This window comes from Balaenoptera physalus, assembly GCF_965194825.1.
Source record: "Balaenoptera physalus genome assembly, chromosome: 5".
NCBI lineage: Eukaryota > Metazoa > Chordata > Mammalia > Artiodactyla > Balaenopteridae > Balaenoptera > Balaenoptera physalus.
In genome coordinates this window covers 58,466,694-58,488,910 of record NC_138884.1, presented here as the reverse complement: position 1 = coordinate 58,488,910, position 22,217 = coordinate 58,466,694, and the positions used below count along the sequence as shown (strand labels likewise).

Below are 22,217 nucleotides of genomic sequence, written 5' to 3'. Positions count from 1 at the left end.
TGTCTTGTTCATCTCTGAATCCCAGTGCCTAGATCAATGCTTGACATATAGAGGGCAGTCCATAAATACTGACTAGATAAATGAATTCTATTTACTTGTTCGTATTCAAATTAGAAATCTGAGAACGTCTGTCCCATTGTTTCAAAGATGTCAATATCTGCTTTGAGTAATTACAAATTTAGCAGAATTAGGGACATTGACCAAATAATAATTGCATGTAATTAATTTTGAAGGCTGAGACTTCAAAAATTATAAAGAACTTGCATTCCATGGAATGGGTTGCATTATAGCATCCCTTCAAGAAGGCAAAGTTCATGGGTCATCATGTAGAATGATCTGGGATGATTTCTCCCAGCCATCCCTAGGGTTACAATGATGAGCCCTTAAGAAAATGAGAGAGGGCAGCCGTCTTGTTCCTGTCTTCACTATGAAATCTAGGGGCATAGGCATATAATTGCTTGGTTTTATGTGTGACTTATATAGAGCATTCATTATCCCTTCAAAAGGCCTTTTTCTTACAAAATGTTTAAAGGAATGCCCTTTATAAGTAGCTAATTAACATGGGCATTTTGTGCAATTAATAGTAATGGACTAAAGTTTTTCATATATTATCTACCAGTGCTTATTCATGATAAATCTGTTTTGATCATAATGAGTGTTTTTCTCTGGTTAGGTATTTTATCTTTGTTAATACAGAGATAAATAACTTTCCACCTTAGTTAAGGAGTAATATGGATTTGTATGGTTCATTTTTGTTTCTTTTCCACTAACTTTACCTTCCTGAGTCAAAATTTCTCTGTGGGGTAAAATGTCATTTAATAAACTTAAGCACTCCTTGAGTTTTTAAAACAAAAATGTTTATTATGTCCATTTGTTCTCAGAGTTTCCTTCTTTTTGAGTTTTTAAGTTTTCTCTCCTATGTGTGTGTGTGTGTCTGTGTGTGTTGCATGTGTGGTGTGTTGGAAACAGGTAAACCATTTGGGAGGGAATAATTGCTTTTTTAGAGAACTAACTTTCAAATTATGTGGCAGAACCTTTTTTTATTATTATTATTAATTTTTATTGGAGTATAGTTGCTTTACAATGTTATATTAGTTTCTGCTGTGCAGCAAAGTGAATCAGTTATACATATACATATATCCACTCTTTTAGATTTCCTTCCCATTTAGGTCACCACGGAGCACTGAATAGAGTTCCCTGTGCTATACAGTAGGTCCTTATTAGTTATCTATTTTATATATAGTAGTGTATATACGTCAATCCCAATCTCCCAATTCATCCATCCCACCCCCCCTTACCCACCTTGGTAACTGTGTTTGTTTTCTACATCTGTGACTCTATTTCTGCTTTGCAAATAAGTTCATCTGTACCATTTTTCTAAATTCCTATGTGGCAGAACCTTTGACAATATTTTAAGCCCTTCTGACCCGTATTTAGCTTTACAGAGGGTCTGCCGATAATGACGACTCCAGAAGGAACAGAGCATGGGACACCACAGCTTGTTCCTGTCTTCACTACAAAACCAACAGATCTGCTCCACTGTATTTAAGTTTATTTGGGCAAAGAAACATTTACTTGAAGTCCTCTTTTATGAATACTTATTTGAGCCATGTTCTCTGTACTTTTTCTTCATTCTTTCTGACTTTCATTTGCTTTATGTTAGTGTGACAATGCCTATGCTCTTGTGATAATTGTATATATTTTTTCTTTCTCTTCTTTTCTTTAAGAAAGGAGGTTATTTTTGTTCAAATTGACTTGAAAGCATTCTCAGAAGTGATTTGTGGGAACTTGGATGAAAACGGACCCATTGTTGGTCACTGTTCTTGAAAGTTTTCTTACTATTTATTAATTACCTAACAACTCCTCATGCAACAAATCTGATTCTTTTTTTTTTAACATCTTTATTGGAGTATAATTGCTTTACAATGGTGTGTTAGTTTCTGCTTTATAACAAAGTGAATCAGTTATACATATACATATATCCCCATATCCTCTCCCTCTTGCGTCTCCCTCCCACCCTCCCTATCCCACCCCTCTAGGTGGTCACAAAGCACTGAGCTGATCTCCCTGTGCTATGCGGCTGCTTCCCACTAGCTATATATTTTACAGCAAATCTGATTCTTTATCATTCTTTGCATTTAAAAAAAAAACTTTGAAAGTTTTGGGCTTTGGTCTCTATTTTCCATCTTTCCTATTTTGTTTAATTGAAATTGCCCAAACTGATTAAATTAAAATATAATCAAATTGTGAGAGAATTATAAGTCTGCATGAATTAAAAATTGTATTCATTGTCAAAAGGATATTAGAATAGAGAATGACCTTGGAGGACTGTTGTGTTTTAGAAATCTGTACACTGAAATCTATCCCTGTTATTAAAGAATTACAGAGGGGAAGATTTATCTCTTAAGCATTTATTACTGCATCAGCCTCACCAATTATCTACTGACTATGTCTAAATGATGGTAAATTTTTTAAAGGCTTGAAATATAAATGTTTCCTGTTGGCACAAGCACAGAAGCTGAATCTACTATTAATGGCCTGCTTATCCAATTGCCTTTAATGGAGATAAAATAACCATTAGGATCTAGTCCAAGCCCTTGTGTATTAGATGAAAATTTTGCAACTAGTGCAACAGCAGCTTTTGGTTTTGAAGTCCCTGCAGCTGTAAGTTTGACTTTAAGCAGTTGATTACTTTCTGCAGTGGTAGATTAGATTATTTCTGTGTGTTTCTTATAACCACATGAAATTTCTATTGTTTTTACTTTTTAGCAGATCTTCATTTATTCAAGGTCTTTTTGATGACGTGCCTGAGCCAGAATTGGCTAGTAGGTTGCACCTTGTATGGCAGCTTGGTGTACTGGGTTGAGATCGTGAGACCACATTTTGCTCAGTGGGAAAAGGTACCCTGCTTGATTAGTGATGTCAGCCATGGAAAGAGAATGGATATTAGCGATGGGCTGTGCATCTGATATCAAGTAAGCACGGTTAAGCCTTTAGACAACATTTGAAAGGCACTGAGTTACCATTACTGTGTGGAGGAGGAACATTTTTCCTCTCTTAGGTTTGTTTATTGAATGGGGTCTGAATCTAACTGACAAAAGACAGAGTTAACAGGAGAGAAGGAATACAAATGTATTCGTTTTTTATGTGCACAGGAGTTCACAGAAGAGTTAAAGAAGTGGCTAGATTTGGGGACATATATTACCATTTTAACAAAGGAAAGGGGATTTGAGGTTCAAAGGGCAATAAATTGTAGAGAAGTGACTAGAAAATTTATTGGAGAACTAATGGAAGATAAGGGTTATTTTAGTAAAGTTTGTTTAGGCAAACTCATCTCAGTGTTGACTCCCAGTCTCTGATGATAAGAGTGTTCTCTTCCTGGTACAGTGGGGACACACCTTCCTAAAGGGACATTTATAGCCTGCTTTCAGGCAGGTAAGGGGAAGGCAGAGAACTTTCCTGTAGCTTTTTATTCTCAATTGCCTTCAGCTCAAAATAATCTGTGTGCCAGTGTGGCATATTTGTGGGTGGACATCCTGATCCCCTTCAAATGCTAACCTATTTTTCAGAGTGGAAGATTGCAGTGTAGGAAAAAAGTGAAAATGATTGTTTTCCCAGCTCCTTAACTTTGATTTTGAAAATGTTTTCTCCGCTCAATCTCCCTTGAAAGTCAGCAAGTCTATACAGCAAGTGAATTAACTTACATTTCAAAATTTTGTTTCTTACTACAAGAGCTTTTGTGATGTCTAAGACTCTGAAGTACAAAAAATTATTCCAAATTACAAAAGGGCCGCATTAAATCTTTCAGGTTGCTCTGTATTTGCCCAGCTGCATGTTTTTCTTCCTTTTCTCCTATTTCTTCATCCCATTCTAACACATGCTTTGGTGATGACAGCCCCATCTGTGTGAGTATTTCCTTTTACTTTCTTCTTCTGGATTCTTTATTAATACACATGCTTTCCTACATGCAGTACAGTACAGAAAAGTTCCTGTGGTACTTCACATTTATAAGCACTAGGATTTCTATTTCCACTTTCATTTTTCAACTTAATGTTTCTGTGTTATGTCTAGAAATACAATAATATAGTCATTCTGGTACTGCAAGATTCCCTTGTGTCTGCTTCTTTTTGTCTTGATTTAATCTTTATGCCTAGTGGTGTGCTGGAGTTGCTCGTCAATTTTTTAGGGATTTTGTGAGCTGGTTTTTAAACATGGCCATTATTTAAAATTGAATTATATAAACTTACAATTAAATAAATTATATTAAAAACATAGGTAGGGCTTCCCTGGTGGCACAGTGGTTAAGAATCTGCCTGCCAATGAAGGGGACACGGGTTCGAGCCCTGGTCCGGGAAGATCCCACATGCCGCGGGGCAACTAAGCCTGTGCGCCACAACTACTGAGCCTGCGGGCTTAGAGCCCGGGCTCTGCAACAAGAGAAGCCACCGCAATGAGAAGCCTGTGCACCGCAATGCAGCCAAAAATAAATAAATTAAATAAATAAATTTTTTAAAAAATCAATTGAAAAAATAAAAACATAGGTAATAAGTACTCTAAACTCAATTCAACACTTCCTAATTACTTTACTATTATCTATGCTCTTGAGGATGTTTATGCCAACTCTATCTGTATGGAGGAAATGCTATCTATGGTGTGCTGCTGCACACCTCTTCACAGCTCTGTATTTAGTGATGTCATGGCAAAAACCACAGATTGGAGCTTTATCCTCCCAGAGAGCCAGTTATTAAACATTTGCCAGCACACCACTGCTCTAAGCCCATAAAATGCTGCTTGATCATACATTAAGTTTTAATAACCAAATCCTCACTTTTGCTGTGTTTAACATCATTCTTCTTTCTTCCAATTTCAAGATTTGTGCAACCAGTTCATAGAAAGGTTTCTATCAAGACATATGCTTTGTCCTTTCAACCTTGTCCAAACAGGATAGTTTTACCTTCTGCAACAGAAGCTGTCTAACAGAAGATCAACTTTTGTTTTATTGAGTAGGTTAGCTTTCCTCCTTTGAGTCAGCTCTAAGTTTTTCATTTCATTTGCTGCAGACAAGCACGACTAAAATTTTTGAGCAAATCTCTGTCAGTTGTACCGTAATCAAATTGAGTAGTTGCTGCAGCTTTTCAATTCCAGCCGTCTGCATAGGTGGCATAGTTTAGTTTCTAATTCATGCTCACTCCTTTATCATCTCTACCAATTCACTCTCTGAAGATACATTGTCAATGCAGCCATTTCCACTTGAAGGAGACTCTGTTTGATTTAACAGGAGAAAACTGATGTATTTTTATTTTATTCTATTTTTATTTATTTATTTATTTTTATTTATTTATTTTTGACTGTGTTGGGTCTTCATTGCTGAGCTCAGGCTTTCTCTAGTTGCGGCATGCGGGGGCTACTCTTCGTTGCGGTGCACGGACTTCTCATTGCGGTGGCTTCTCTTATTGCAGAGCATGGGCTCTAGGCGCATGGGCTCTAGGCACGTGGGCTTCAGTAATTGTGGCGCACGGGCTTAGTTGCTCCGCAGCATGTGGGATCTTACCAGCCCAGGTCCCCTGCATTGGCAGGCGGATTCTTAACCACTGTGCCACCAGGGAAGTCCCGAAAACTGATGTATTTTTTAAGATTTCCTGCTAAAAGAGTCCTTTTCTGAGGCTTTTCTTTTAAGACTTTTGCAATTTAGAATTCCTCTGTTTGTTATCATCTGGGCTTTCTCTTTTACTCTGGTGGCTACAGCTCAAGTGTTGGAGACCAGCGACATCGGAATTATCTCAGTAGTCTAAAGAGTACTGTAGGAATTAAAAGCATAAATGACCAACATCAGAATCTTTCCAGGAACTTCCCTGGTGGTCCAGTGGGTAAGACTCCTTGCTCCCAATGCAGGGGGCCCAGGTTCGAACCCTGGGCTGGGAACCAGATCCCGCGTGCATGCTGCAACTAAGACCCAGCACGGCCAAAATAAATAAATAATAAAATAAATTAAATAAATTTTAAAAAACTAGAAAAAGACTAACAAGACTTGATCTATTAAAAAAAAAAAAAAAAAAGAATCTTTCCAGATTTGGTAGAGACAATTTGAGAACAGGAGATTCCAATCCCTAGGGCAAGGGAAAAAAATGCAAAAATAAAAAGATAGGACAGGGCAACAGATGGCAAAATCCTATGGCTTCCCACTTTTGCCTGCAATTGGCTGAAAAAAAATTTTTTTCAGAGATGGTTCAGAAGTTGTGCTGTTTTATTTTTAGGTAACAGTGAGAAATTGCCTCAAAGTGTATGTGCCAACATCGCTTTCCTGGTTCTATGGCACTTCCTTATAGAAGAACTTCATTTCTACGGGAGTTGGTGATTGAGGTGAATCCTGTAATAAAAATAGGTTCACAGGCTACGTCCCCAGGGGTGATTGACTATGACCAGGACCTCCTGAGCTTTGAACGCTTCCCTTGAAATTTGCTTCCACACGCAGACAGCGGCACAGGCGGATGTGGGTCTGGGCCTTCTCCCAGGAGAAGGGAGCACTGAACACTTCAGCTTACGTAACTCCTCGGGGCTCCTCAGTGGGAAGGGGGGAGGTGGGGAAGCTGGTGCTCTGAAGTACTCCCTTTGTGGGGAGACCTGGAGTAGTCAGAACTTGGGGACACCTGGCTGACACAGCACAGTAGGTCCCCAGGTTCCCAGGTACAGAGGCCTCTCCATTTCCCTCCGACGTCTTGGACCGGGCAGAGGGTGCGAGGACAGGGCCTCTCGGAGCTGTGCTTCCCAACAAGGGAAGAGCCGGGGTGGACGGACTCTGTCTAGGAATGATGGGCACGGGCAGAAGCTGGACACGTGCCACCGTGCTGACAGTGGGTCTCATTCCATCTGGCGCTCCAAAAACACTGGAAGGCCACAAAGCTAGCAAGTGCGCTGCCTTCCTGTCGTAAGTGTTCTCTGGTCACTCTTTTAGTCTTTGAATTGGCTGTAAGTAGAAGGACAGAGAGATCAAGTTAGAGAAAGCACTTCCTGGCTGGAGTATACGGGCGGCGCCATGCTAATTGACAGTTCTGGCCTAAAAGAACCTCTTTTTTTTTTTTTTTTTGAGGAAGCAGTGCACATATGACTTCTGTAGGAGATTAAGGGAGCATCTGAGGCTGGGGTGACATGCAATAGGTAAGTGTGGTTGAAGTTGTGCTAACCTGGGAAACTGGTTTGGCTTTTGCCTGATTTGCCTACATTTTGAATGCCATCTGTCCTCTGAGATACAAACTTAGAGAATGGGGAAGCAATTCCTGGGGACAGGTCCATGTCAGTGTCCCCAAGTAGAAAGGTCCTAAAGCATCCTTAGATCCCTGCTGTACCCTGGTTACTGCCACCCACCACCAGAGTCATTTCCATGCTGGTGCTTTGACTAAACAGTTAAGATGGGCTAGATATTTTCTGTCCTTTCATTTTTCTCCCCTTTATTACCAGTGTGTCACAATGGTAGGACATCTTCAACAAAGAAATCTTTTTGGCACAAGTGAGCTGTATTCCACAAACCCCATGACTGATCAGGGTCCTTTCATTTGGTCTAATATTTTTATATCCTTCTTGTCTCCATTGACCTATTTTTCATCACCAGTTTCCCATTAGAGTAGTTAAGTGCCATGAACAAAAACTATAAATGGGTCAAAGTTTTTCTTGAGCCCAAGTTCTGTTGGTCTTGCTAAGGGAGCCACAGAGCTTTTCAGGCAAGAGTTAGAGCCTACAAACATCCTAGTCATTATGTCCTAAATGATTAAATTTTTGTTGGTGTAGTTGTTATTTTAGTCTTAGGATTTCCTTCAGGATGATATTAGAATTGAAATGGTTAGTTTCAGCTTTATATCTTCTAAACTTAGCCCAGGATTGAATTTTTCTGGTATGACAGAAAAATATTACATGAAAAAAAAAAAAAAAAATCTGTTCTCGCTGAATCCGAAACATTTCTATTTGGGTTCAGTACACAAGAGGTTTGAAAAATTCAGACACACTCATATTTTACCAGTCCCTCAAATATTACCAGAGTGCTAAGTTTCAACAATTCAAATATGGACTTCTCTTGTAAATTATCTAAAACAAAAGTTCCTAACCTGGGAGAAATTCTGCCCTCCAGGGGACATTTGACAATGTCTGGAGACATTGTTGGCTGTCACATGGAGGATAGGGGGGCTATTGGCATCTAGAGGGGACAGGTCAGGGGTGCTGCTAAACATCCTGCAATGCACAGGGCAACTCAGCAACAAAGAATTATCCAGCCCCAGAAGTCAGTAGTGCCGCTATTGAGAAACCCTGATCCAAAGTAACAATTCTTTTAGGAAACATAAATGCTATTACTGACTTACCACCATCTGAACTATATAGTAGCTTTTTCTGTACCCAGGACTGCTGTCACTGCTCTCTTCTGGCAAACCAAGCACCCCTTTCTAAAAACAGAAAAATGAAGTTGTCTTAGAACCCCTTTTTTCTTTTGGTCTGTTGCTTCCTTTCCAAATGGATACCTATTACTCAAAATGTGGAGAAGAGCTACTCAAAGTACATATACTAAGTGTGTGGCTCTGGCAAGATACATAATGTCTTGGATAAAATGGGAAACGTGCAAACAGACTCAGGGCAAGTCAAGGGCCAGAAGCCATCTCTGTCCCCATCCCTCCTTCTCACCGGAGCCCTGGCCTCATATACTCTCTTGCCTTGTGTCTCTGTGTCTCTGCTCTGCAGCCAGAACCAACCTTGGCCTTCTCATCCCAGCTTCCTCCTCTGCTGGGACCTCAAAGAAGGTGCAAGTTGGTCTACGAGCCCATGTGCAAAATTACCCCTGACACCACCCCACACCCCCTCAGCCAGACCCCAGGAGCAAGCCAGGTTTCAACTTTGATTTTTATCTCCTCCCCCCAAAAACACACACCTTTTCAGCTATGTGTGTATATTGGCTAAAATTCCCTTTTTTTTTTTTTTCTAACTTCAGAGGATTTCCACTTAAATCTTCACATCAGGCCCTTTGTGACATCCTGTAATGTTCCAAAATGTTTTTAGTCCCTTGGATGAATTAAGTGAATAATAATGCCAAAAGTATCTCATGAAAAAAAATGTATAAATAGAAAGCATCACTCTTAATATAACATTATCCAAATCAGTGGTTAAAACAGTATGCACTCATTCCTGATAGCAGCCCTATGAAGAAGGCATACAGGAAGCACAGACGTCCTTTGTTCCCGAAGCCATAAGTGGGCTGCTATGAACTAAGTATTTGTGTCCCCCTACAATTCGTATATTGAAACCCTAATTCCCAATGCGATAGTTTGGAGGTGGGGCCTTTGGAGTGTAATTAGGCTGTGAGGTTGGAGCCCTCATGACTGGGATTGGTGCTTTTATAAGACAAGACACCAGAGAGCTTGCTTCCTCTCTCTCTGCCGTGTGCGGATACAAGATGGTCGTCTTCAAATCAAAAAGAGAGGCCTCACCAGGAATGGATTGGCCGGCACCTTGATCTTGGACTTCCCAGCCTCCAGAACTGGGGGAAATCAGTTCTTATTGTTTAAACCACCCAGTCTGTGGTATTTTGTACAGCAGCCCAAGCAGACCAAAACATGGACTCAGCAGGAAAGAGCACCAAGATCAATTAGCAGTGTCCATCCTGATTAAGCCAAATGGGCAGCGAGGGCACGTATGCTCGTATTTCCCATTAATTCTAGATATATAGTAGACATATATCTACATCTATTTATCTATCTATCTATCTACCTTTTTGGAAAGAGCAAGTATTCTTTCTTTTTGGGGGAATCATTCTTGTATCCCCATACCACTGGTCAAGAAATATATGTTGAATAAATCACTTGTACAAATTCTAAAATTCACACATGACCCTGTATTTTACTCTATCTCCCACAGAACAGGTGAGAACCAGGAACAATATTGCCGAGTCTAGATGCTTATGCTGGGTGACCAGCCAGACTGACTTGCTAGGTTAGTCATTTGTTCCCATAAATCAGTCGATAGCAACACACAATTAAAGTTTCCACAAAATGACAAATTATATGTTATAGACTTCTAGGTTGCTCGTGAATAATGGGGACTGTGGTGTCAAAGCCCAAACTTTCACTCTGAGGTGCCCCGCCCGCAAAAGAGTGGATGCCATTCTTCTAGAGGCCTAGTAGGAAAGCCATTGCCTACTAAAATATATGCTGGAGTCTCCCATTTCAACTTCAATATTTACACGAATTTTGAACTCCATGCCACAATATGCTTATTATACTATTAACATGTTTTAAATCACCAGTTAAACTTTTCTCAAAAAAAAAATCTTCCAGGAAACTAACTGACAGCCTTCAAAGATGTATCATGTTGAGCTCGTGGCTTGGCCCACCTCTGACCCGCCACCGGGTCCTCTGCAGGAGCACATTGTGATAGATGAGAAGGGTGGGTGTGATACATGACATGCCCTAAATGGACTTTGGTAGGTGTGGCAGGTTGAACTGTGTTCCCTAGAAAGACCTGTACCAGTTCTAACCCTCAGTACTGTGACTGTGACCTTCTTTGGAAATAGGGCCTTTGCAGATATAATTGAGGGTCTCCAGATGAGTTCATCCTGGATTGAACCCAATAAGAGAGTTTTAAGACACAGAGAAACAGGGGAGAAGGCCTTGCGAGGATGGAGGCAAAGACTGGAATTATGCTGCCACCAGCCGAGGAACTTCAAGAGCCAATAGAAGCTGGAGGAGGCAAGGAAGGATTCTCCCTGAAAGCCTTTGGAGAACGCATGGCCCTGCTGACACCGTGACTTCTGGACTCTGAGAATAAACTTCTGTCGTTTTAAGTCACCAGGTTTGTGCTAATTTGTTACAGCAGCCCTAGGAAATACACGTAAGAACTACAAAAATTACAATTCCAAAGATAATACCGCCAATATCTGAACCCTGCTCTGGCCATGTGTCAGAAGTTCATTTTAACCACTGATCTCAGGCAAAGGGGCAAAGCTACAATGAATCTGAAATCCAGTCTCCAAACAGCTCTGCTTAACTACCCTCCCTCACAGATGCTTTGCAAAGTAGATCTTTATCTTAAGAACATTATAGGTGTTTTTGACCAAATGCAGGCCGTAACCAAAAATATACATATTTGGACGAATCCCAAGAAAAAATTCTTGCCTATAAAAATTGGATTTGTATCTCAAAATACTTTGACCTCATAAGTGGCCTTGGCTGAACATTCGTCCTTGATGCTCACCTACTGCCTATTACCATTTTGTAAAAGTATCTAGTGGTTTATTTAATTGTTGTGAAGATTGCCAGAAGATGTATTTCAATATTTTTAAAAGTATCTTAAAATAACATAAAGGCCTAATTCATCTGGCATTGGCAAATATGACTTGGAAAATCAATTCCGTATATTTTTAGACCATACTACCAGACAATTTGGTCATATCCATACATGTAATTAGAAGAGCTGGAAAATGGGGCACTCTCTAGCAGTATAAATTGAAAACTTTGAAAATGTTCCACAAAATGCTAGAAAAGGAAAAATCATCTTATACATGGCTGATGAGAGAGAATCGATTAGAAAACAAAACCAAAATAAGTGTGTTTAAGATGCTGAAGGTGATATTAATGTTCTGACTTTATAAATATTAAAAACATTATTATAGGGACTTCCCTGGTGGCGCAGTGAGTTAAGACTCTGTGCTCCCAATGCAGGGAGCCTGGGTTCAATCCCTGGTGAGGAAACTAGATCCCACATGCATGCCACAACCAAGAGTTCACATGCCACAACTAAGGAGACTGCCTGCCGCAACTAAGACCTGGTGCAACCAAATAAGTAAGTAAATAAATATTAAGGAAAAAAAGTGCTTCAAAGAAGTTCAGGGAATGCGAGTGTGTCTGGATGATCTGATTTGACTGGTGGGGGTGAGGAGGGAGGGTCAGGGAAGTGCTGTTTAAACTACACTCCCAGGGATGACTAGCAGTTAAGAGGTATTGAGGGAGGAGCAGGGCCGCTCTGGGTGAGGGGTGGAAGGAAAAAATATTTCAGATGAAATAAGCAGCACATTGGAGACTCTGAGTCAGATCTCTGTTGTTCTCCTTTTCCATCTCCCTCTGTACCCATGGGCTCTTCTCTGCGTCTTCAAACAAAAACCTAAACTTAAATATTTTTTTAGGTAGAATGTGTTGTGGAGTTATTCTTAAGCAGAAGGACCTTCCCCTTATCCAATTTAGTCTCTCTCTCTCTCCCTGCCTTGGAGTCAGTAACTTAAACATCGCTTCTGAACATATATTGATTCCTAAGTTACCCTTAGTCACCTTCATTTTAGCATAAATGAATTTAGATCCTTTCTTGAAAGAAGGAATGGATATAAAAGGGTATAAGAATGGGGGAAAAAATTTGACGTAATCTACCTTATCTCCAGAGTATAGGAAATCTAGATGTCATGTGCCTTTGTGTTCCTATGGGTAAATCTAGATACCCTGGAAGGGGAAGAAGTGGGAACTCACCAGTGACTACTCACCATCTGAGATGTGAGAACTCCATGGAGAAAGACCAGAAGACTCACACGCTGCGCCATGCTGAGGCGCTGAAAGCACAAGTGAAACTTTTTTATTTATATAAATAAACATGTATGTGCGTATACATAGATGATGTCTTGATCATTCAGCCTTTCCTTTATTTATTAAACACCCACTGTGTACCATGGGAGGTAGAGCACAGAGGTGCTGGAGCAGGTGGGACTTGAAATACTGACTTTGACACTTGCTAGCTGTGTGACCTGGGGCAAATTATTTAACCTCTTCATGCCTCATTTTCCTCATCTATAAAATGGAGATAATATTAAAAGCTATTTCGCGCTTCCTTGATAGCACAGTGGTTAAGAATCCGCCTGCCAATGCAGGGGACACGGGGTCGAGCCCTGGACTGGGAAGATCCCACATGCTGTGGAGCAACTAAGCCCGTGTGCCACAACTACTGAGCCTGTGCTCTAGAGCCCGCAAGCCACAACTACTGAGTCGGCGCACCACAACTACTGAAGCCCGCGCATCTAGAGCCCCTGCTCCGCAACAAGAGAAGCCACCGCAATGAGAAGCCTGCGCACCGCAACGAAGAGTAGCCCCCGCTCGCCGCAACTAGAGAAAGCCTGCCCACAGCAGCGAAGACTCAACGCAGCCAAAAATAAAATAAATAAATTGAAAGTAAATAAATAAATAAAAGCTATTTCAAGGGTGATTATGAAATTTGAATGAGGACATGCACTTAAAAGTGCACTTATGAAGCATTTAACATAGTGCATGGAACACGGCAGCCCTCTATAAGTTTTTATCTTTTATTATTACCATCATGCTCTGAGCGAGCACAAATAGAGAAGAATTCATAGTCTATTTAAGAGATCAAATAAGAGTGGATTTCTGCCTGCACTGCTTACTGCTTCATCCCTTGCTCACAGTGGTTACTCATTAAATATTTGCTGAGAGGATCCATAAACTGGATGCAGCTCAGGGTGAGTTTGACCTGAACAGCGCCTTGCACAGCTGTCTAGGTCAGAAGATGGACATTTCAAGAGCAAAACATACCTAAAGCAGAAGTACCTAACGGTCGTATGTGTCCTAGAAAATCAGGCTCTGGTTAAGCACGTGACACCACCAAGATCCTGGCTGCTTCTTGACCCGTATCACCGCAACCCCATGGTAGGTGGTCAATATTCTTCAGCCACAGAGGCCCTTGAGGTATTTTCCAGGGATCCTGACTCCACAGGGTGGTGGGTGACCCTGTAGGCTTCTCCAGGAGCCGCTGGAGACCCACCGAGCCCTGTGAGTCAGTGAGCCTGGTTCCCCGAGGGCAAAGAAAACAGGGGACAGCTCCCCAGCTGGACTTGTCTTTCTCCTGGGCTTAGTTCCTGGTGTCGGGGAGACACTGCAAGTCACACCTTTGGAGGCAGGAACCATCTGAAGAGCTCTGATGTGAATATTTGTTGACTATTGAAGGGCACCAGAATATGCCACCCCAAATTATGCCTCTTTGGCATCTGAGTTATTTTGAGCTAAGGCCACTGAGACCCAGTAGATGCAGGAAAAGTTCTAAAAACAGGGGATAAGTTTTCCTTTTGTAAAGATTTCCACTTGTGAACGATGTCTGCCTCTCTGGTACCAGGAAGAGGAGGGCTCTTAACAACTCTTACCAATGGAGAAGGCATGACTTGAATCTGCATAACAAGCCTTCCTAAATTGCCCTTGTTACTGTGCTTTCTCTGGTCACCTTCCCATGACTGGTCTCCCCCACCCAGAAACCCCAAACCGCTTTCCTTTGTTTTAGCCTAAGATAGGCTATGAGCCCAAGTTCTAACCCCCCCTTTGGGTTACTCATCGCTGGATGCTCCCTTGGGTACATGCGTGATGCACATGTTAATACACTTCCGTTTTTCTCTTGTTAATCTGTCTTTGCCAGCTTACAGGGCCCCAGTTGGAGAACCTAAGATGGGTAGAGGAAAAAGAGGTTTTTTTCCTTCCCTACACTATTTCCTGCCTACTTGTCACTCTAAAATCCTTTACTGAGAGCTTTCTATATTCCAGGTCCTGTGTAGTGTGCTTTTCACACATTATTTCATTTAATCCTTGCAGTAACTACATCAGATGGGTATTTTATATGCATATTTTGTAGATGAGGAAGTCAAGGTTAGAAAGGTTAATAACTTCCCCAAGGTCACATCAAAGGAGGTGGTACAGCAGGGTTTGAATGTCTGTCTGACTCCAGTTGATTCTTTCTGATCCCCAGGCCTCCGTTTCTTACTTGGCCCTTTGGAGTTGGACAGGGAAATGGGCATGTGTGAACATTTTACCATTTACACAGAGCTTTTCTCAAAACAGCCTAGAGCAGTGGTTCTCAGGTAGATCCAGGCAAAATTGAACTTTATTTGGAATTTTCCAGGACATGTCCACCATTTTGGAAAATCAAATCACCAATGGCCCACCACTTGCATATGTGCGTGTTGTATTCATGGAGATCTGCCTGGAAACCAAGGAGCTGACAAACACTGTCTTCTAACAGTGTCATGCCTGAGCATCTACATATTGAAATATCTATAAATCACTCTCTTTGGTTCTGCTTTATAGCACAGTTAGAGCATTATATTAGTTCTTTGAAGGTAAATATACAGGTAGATGGTTTTATCTATGCATTTCATTACTGGAGACTCACCTGAGAATTACAAAATATTTGTATTTAAAAGGGGGTGTTGGGTCTGATAGGTCTGGAAGAAGGAGGGAGAACAAAGCTAAGTGGAATCTGGGAGCTTAAAAAGACTGCAGTACTGTCTAGACTTCCTGCCCTGGTTGTGGGTCTCTCCCCCAAGCACCTCCTGTTCTGGCAGCTGTCCTGCTGACATCTGCTTTGGGGATCCAAGTAGAGGAAGAACCAGGATGAGTGGCAGCCCCTTGGCAGCAGCTAGTCCTAGGAAGGCACCCTGAGGAGGGAATAGGGCTCTTTGGCCACCAGAGAATGGCTGCCAAGAACCCTTAAAGATTTCCCCTGAGAAGTGAGAAAATGACAGACACAGAGAAATGCTAAGACAAGGTGGCAGTTGAGAGAGAACGGGAAATACAAGGTAGGCCCAGGTGGCGGCAAAGGAAGCCTGATGCTCTGCACAGGAGACTAGGTGTGTCGGGGCAGACCCGTGACGGCACGTAGGCTGGTTCCAGGTCATTTGCTGCCGACTCCCGAGGCCACTGGTAAATGTTGACCTAGCTAAGGTGGGTGTTCTGCTTGGGTTCAAGTGCAAAGCTCAGCTTTCACCTAATTAAGGGTTTTCTTTTGCCCTCACCTCCCTGGATAATTATAGCTAATAACAAATATAACTTACACTATATTTCACAGTTGCCATGCTGCAGACACTGGTCCAGGTTCTTTAACTGTATTTGTTCATGCCTCACAACGGCATCCTGAGGTAGGGACTTGTATTTCTATTTCTATCTTATAGATGAGGAAACTGAGGCAAAGTGAGGTTGAATAATTTGCCCAAAGCCCTGGCTATGAAATGAAGATCAGGATTCCAACCCAAGTACTTAGGCTGCTATGGACTGAATTGAGTCCCCCTCAAATTCATATGTTGAAGCCCTACCCCCACCCCCAACAAGTATGATGATATTTACAGGTGGGTCTTCGGGAGATAATTTGGTTTAGATGAAGTCATGAGGCTGAGATCCTAATGATAAGATTAGTGCCCTTAAAAGAAGAGACCAGAGAGATTGCTTGCTCCCATACTCTGTCTCTCTGCCATGTGAAGATACCGCAAGAAGGTGGTTGTCTGCAAGCTAAGAAGAGAACCCTCACCAGAACCTGACCATGCTGGCACCTGACCATGCCCAGCCTCCAGAACTGTGAGAAGTAAATTTCTGCTGCTTAATCCACCCAGTCTATGGTGTTGTGTTATAGGAGCCCAAGCTAAGACACAGGCCCGCTATACTGCTCCCAAGACTCGCTCTTCAGGCCCCTTGGTTCTATATATATGTAGCACAGTTCCAGGTGTTGGGGTACCTCTGTACCTGGGAGCCACCTCCCTGTCATGTACAATGATACTGTCTACTTTTATTTTCCCATGAATCTAGGGTCTTCCTCTGACACACACCTGACCAGCACTCCCCATAGTGGGCCATCCCCCACCCACCGCTCAGCCTTCTGTATTGATGAAGTCAGCTGGACTGACTTTAGGTAGGCAAATTATGCTGATACTCTGTAGTATTGTCTAAGGAATATTAACTCCCAAAGATGACCTCTCTTTCCCTCCCTGTGATATTGTCTGATATTCCACCTTTAGAGAGTCATTCCTTTGACTGAATTTACTGCCTCTCCTAATATTCAGTTCAATCCAATAAACATTTATTGAGCACTGTGCAAGGTGGCAGGGATAAAGAGATGAAAGTTATTACCTTTTATATTAAAGTGTTGTCAGGCCTGCCAGTTCCACTGGCCCCTTATGAAGGAAAAGCAACCTGGCCAGTCTGGCCACATATAAGGGAACTGCTCAGTAAGAATGCTCCATATCAGAGGAGAATTAAGCACCCATGTTTGGTCAGGGACAATGGGAAGTGAAACCAGGCCTGCCTGGAAAGAGGGTCAGAGAGAATAAATTTCCCAGGGTCCCAAATAACTTCCAGAAATCTAGAGAACCACCTCAAGAAAGGCCTAGCGGGGAGCTATGTCATAATAATTTTAAATAATAATAATAAAACAAATAACAAGACTAATCCTCACTAAGCTCTCATTACAGCCAAGGCACTGTGCTATCTATTTGATCTTCCCAACAATGCTACAAAACAGGTTTTAATAACCAGTACATGTTTAAATTACCTGCTCAGTTAAATTTTCTTAAAAGCTTGCTGGAATGACGTTAGGAAAGCTATAGTAAACAATCTGAGTAAAATGACCCTTTTATCCAATAGATACTAATTTTTTTTTTTTTTTTTTTAAATTTATGGCTGTGTTGGGTCTTTGTTTCTGTGCGAGGGCTTTCTCTAGTTGTGGCAAGCGGGGGCCACTCTTCATCGCGGTGCGTGGGCCTCTTACTATCGCGGCCTCTCTTGTTGCGGAGCACAGGCTCCAGACGCGCAGGCTCAGTAATTGTGGCTCACGGGCCCAGCCGCTCCGCGGCATGTGGGATCTTCCCAGACCAGGGCTCGGACCCGTGTCCCCTGCATTGGCAGGCGGATTCTCAACCACTGCGCCACCAGGGAAGCCCCGATACTAATTTTTTTATTAGTATCTATTTTATCCAATAGATACTAAAACATCTTGTAGGTATGGGGCTGTTTTGTTTCCTTCATCTGTTCTCTTAAACTACGCACTCCTCTAGAGGTTTAGCAAAGGGGAAAACATATTTAATGACTACAGCCTTATCATTTCAAGTTTGAACACAAAGAAATGTACGGGAAAATCTTTCCCAGCCACAGACTTTGCAGATTCTGTCTCTGCCTTTTCCCTTCAGCGAATCTGCTGGGGGAGACCACAAGGAAGAAGGAATTGGAAACCTTGCAGACAAATCAACAGGCTCGCTCACCTAACAGACTTCTACCACCGTGGTCTCTGTTTCCTGTTTGTTTTTAATCATGTGCTTCATCAGTAAACAATTTTGAGTGTGCGCCATATATATATGCATATATATGTGTATGTATATATATCATATAATTATTTACCCGTTTTAAGCATGTTCTACTGCATATTTATTATGTTTATTATAGAACTCACTAAAAAATAAGTTTAAAAGTATGAATTTAAAAATTAAAAAATTCTAAAATCTTTTCCTACCCCTGTGGGTCTTATTGCCCGCCCCCAGGATACAAACATTCCACTCTACTCCAGTGACAATTTCATGTTGCCATATCCACCAGAAATAGCTCCTGCTCTAGCTGATGTCTGAAGGTCACTAAGCCCTGAATCCATAAATCAATAAATCAGAGCGTAGGCATTTCCCTCCAGACCCCTCAAGACTCACCTGCTGCCGCTGGAGCATTCTAAGGCAGGAGGCTCCACCACAGAGCGTTACCCACCAGACATTCTCTTAACGCCACAAAATGCCCGTGGCTTTGTGTGTTTTCTAGACGGGAAGGCTTACAAAACATGATGTCAGCTGGGGAGTGACAGTCTGTTTTCAGGATTTGTTTTTGAGAGAATTGCTTACCCCTGGCTTTGCAGCCAACCACACGCCCCTGATCATACATAATTATACCGAGGCTGGAGGGGAGCATGCACTTCAGAAGCTGGGTGAGGCCAGTACAGTACACGGACCGTGAATTCCTGACCGCCAGAGAACCCCTCAAACAAAGAGAACCAAATCCTGTAGACAAGTAACATCTGAAATATTTTGTGTGTAAGTTTTATTTTTTTTCCAGATAAAAACTACCATTGTTGTCAGAGAAAAATACAAGGCAGACGTCAAATTCTAATTAAGTGAACCTAAGTTACATCATGTCTTCTCCTGTGCTGGCCTTTGCTCTGATGTTATGCGTGGTGGGCAAATAGAAATGTACCAGAAAGTGTACACATCCACATCCTGCAAGGGAAGTTCCTCCAAGAGAGCTTTCTAGAGAGCAAATTTGTATCCTGCACACATGTACAGTATACTTACATGTACTTCAGTTCTATATTCCTAGTGTGAAACCTATTTAGTTATTGTATATGTTCTTTTAATACCCTACTAGCTTCAGTTCATAAAGATTTTATAGATTTAGTTAAGAGTTTTGCATTTTTGTTCATAAATGAGATTTGTCTTCGAGATTATTATGTCTACTTTAGTTTTACCAAGAGGTTTTCAACCTTTGTAAAATGACTAAGAAAGAAGCTTCTCCGCTTTCTCTATGCTAACTTATATTAGTATTTATCACACACATATATTTCCTTATATTTTTCTAATCAAATTGTGGCTCTCCTCAAAGGATATTCACATCTGCAGGGTTTCTGTGAGGGTTATAGCACTAATGCTTTTCTTACCCTGCTTGAGCTACAAGAGAGTGGAGGACCTTCTTGCCCTGAGGCAGACTGGACTGTCTCAGATAAATATTTTGATTACTAGGCCAATATCAATGAATTTCTTGTGAAATATTGAAACTAGCCTTGTAAGACTATGGGCTCTTTCACAGCCCTGTTATTTGTTTAAGAAAGCACTACTAGTCACAAATCCGAAAATGGCATTTTGAATTTAAGATTTGTTTGATGGTAACAGTAGTCTAGTGTATAGACATCACTTTTTTCCCTTACATGAGTGTTTCCCAACCAGATTTCCAGGTATCTTAATTTTTATGTCACAGAACAAAATGTAGATATTTTGCTTATAGATTATATCTATGTATATGTTTATGTAGATGTATATATGTGTAATATGTATGTCTATATTACATAATACTTTTTTCTTTGGGGGAGATAGGCTGTAAAAAATCAAACTGGTAGACTGTCTAAAGGTCAGATTGCAGCTCACATCGAGTCCCCTCCCCTCTTGCCCCAATATTTGTGTCTCTCCCCACCTCAGACACCTCTGTAGTCTCAGTTATTCTGGTCCATCTTTAATAAGATTTTTTGAAACAGCATTATTTCTTCCTGTTTTAAAGATATTAGACTCTGGCTAATTTATTTTGGCCAAGGGGAGAATACCAGAAGAGTCCTGGTTCTAGTGTAATCCCAAGAGAGACAACTGAAAAACAGGTAAACTTGGAAACTGCAATTCTAATTCACAGTGAAGAAGGAAGGAGAAGATTGGGGAGATGGATAATATTTGTTATGTGGACGTGGAAATGTGATTTATTAACCATTGCCTGAGACAGGATTTGCTCTTTTTGAAGTCTAATATGAGTCTAGGAGGGCTCGGGGGTTTCCTGCAGGATGGATTTTCCAGCAGTCTTGTTCTGGATTTCAAAGGTCCGGTGAAAAAGGGAACGGAGGACCCTGTGCTTGTAGAGTTGAAGACGGGAGGGTTTAAGGATACATGGAAACAATTTATTCTTGCCTGGGAGGGGAGGCACTCTGATCACGAAGCTGGTTTCCACTGGCGGAGTGTGATCACTCCGGCTGTGCGGACTCCCGCGACTTCTCCAAATACGTGTGTGTAGGAGGGGGCGCTGCACGAGCTTTCTCCCTAGCTTGCTCAGTTCAAAGTTAGAATGACCTTTTTGCAACTGACCTTTCAGGTTAAGGTCGATCATTTGCCGCATATTTGAAAGAATGCATGTTTTGTCCTTGTGCTTGAAGCTTTAAACTGACAACGTATTTTCATCAATACAAGGATTGGATTTTCAAACGTGGTTTGCCAAATTTCATCTTTTCAGACTAGCTCTTTTAGTTACGTGTACAGAGCCTTGCTGAACCGCCAGATATCACAGCGACGTCATTTGCCCCAAGCCCTTGAAGGAAGGAGCTAATTTATGTTGTTTATCTTTAAATTTGCAGAGTGTCTTTACCTTTAAGTTTTATTGGAACTGCACCACTAACAATGATAGGAAAAGGACGCGCTGAATGAGATCAGAAAAGGGGTGTGGAATATGTAGATTAGCGCAGTGGCTGCTGGTCATGCTTAAGCTACACATATTTTTTCTAAGATTTTTGGCAATATCTCGATATCAAAATATTGCTGCTGGTAATATTAGCTTAGAAACTCTTTATTCTAGAAGTAAGGGGGTCTATAGACTGCATGAGAAAAGTGATCCTATCTTTAGAGTTATTTGAATCTGAGGGTGAGGTGCCCGACCAAGATACGCTTTCACATTTACTTAAACGAAAAAAGATCGTGATTCTGAAGTTGGTTTTTTTAGGCGCGAGTTTTAGTTTTTGTCCGTGGAGCGTGGTGATCCTTGCGATTCCCCCAAGTATTGAAAGTGTGCTTGTACAATTTGTGGTGTAAAGGAACTGTGTACATACTTTTCCTTGATGTGTGTTGTTTAACAAAGTGAATTCTAGGCGCGTGTCAAATTCTTTCGTAACACTGCCTTTGTTTTTTTTCTTCAGTAGGTTTACTTTTATTTCGCAGTTATGTGTGTTTCTAGGTAGATCTATTCAGTCTTTCTTGAAACTGGAATGAACCGGTAGCGTTCAAAACTTTGACCAGAAAAAAAAAGTAAGATCGCGGTTATGGTCGGGTTATAGTTAACGAAAACGCGACACTTGGTGGCAGAGAGCTGTCTTTCTTGTTTTCCCGGGAATGTATTTGTGTTTTTTTATATCGCTTTTATGAATTATTTGCTGTAGACCCTTTTGTTTTGAAGTCAACGGTTTAGCGTCTTGCTGCTCCTGACACCTTTTATATAGGTCGTTCTTTTTTTCCCTCTAAGGCCACTTGGGTAATGCGTGATACTTTCCACTTCAAATCCTTAATGACACGTGCTAGAGCTGTTTTCCACGCAGTAACATTTTCACAGGTTCCAGAGATCGGGACGTGGGAGGTTTGGTGGGCTGTTATTCAGCCTACCACATCAATGAAGCCTGCAGATTTGTCAGGAGCAAGAGAATGACACCACTAAAAGGGGTTGGAAGTGTGTAAATGTGCGCAGTGTCCTTTGGCCTTGTTCACGTTGTACATGTTTTTGCAAATATGCTGGGATCCAAGATGTTACTGCCTGGCGTTTACAATTTGGAGACGTCTTTCTTTTGTAAGTGATGGTCTAGCGCTTGCAGGAATAGAGTGAGCGTCTGTGTGGAGTTTTCGGACAGTTAAGGTAAGCGGTGCCAGGATCCACCTCCTGCTCCAGGGGGTAGGG

The 22,217-nt window shown here is 41.5% G+C and overlaps 2 long non-coding RNA genes across 2 annotated transcripts in view; both read right to left on the bottom strand.

The window, feature by feature from the left end:
* The window catches only part of LOC309661918, a 49,245-nt gene extending 27,055 nt beyond the window's left edge, over positions 1 to 22,190 (bottom strand). The window contains exons 1-2 of the long non-coding RNA XR_014264369.1: positions 18,470 to 22,190; positions 12,503 to 12,568 (exon numbers count right to left, since the gene is read on the bottom strand). This is a non-coding gene — a long non-coding RNA (uncharacterized lncRNA). The remainder of the gene's footprint in view (positions 1 to 12,502; positions 12,569 to 18,469) is intronic.
* LOC309661917 lies at positions 1,882 to 8,426 on the bottom strand. The gene is made up of 2 exons (XR_014264368.1): positions 8,349 to 8,426; positions 1,882 to 6,964 (listed from the first exon to the last, which is right to left on the bottom strand). It is a non-coding gene; the product is annotated as an uncharacterized lncRNA (long non-coding RNA).
* Positions 22,191 to 22,217: the final 27 nt, after the last annotated feature.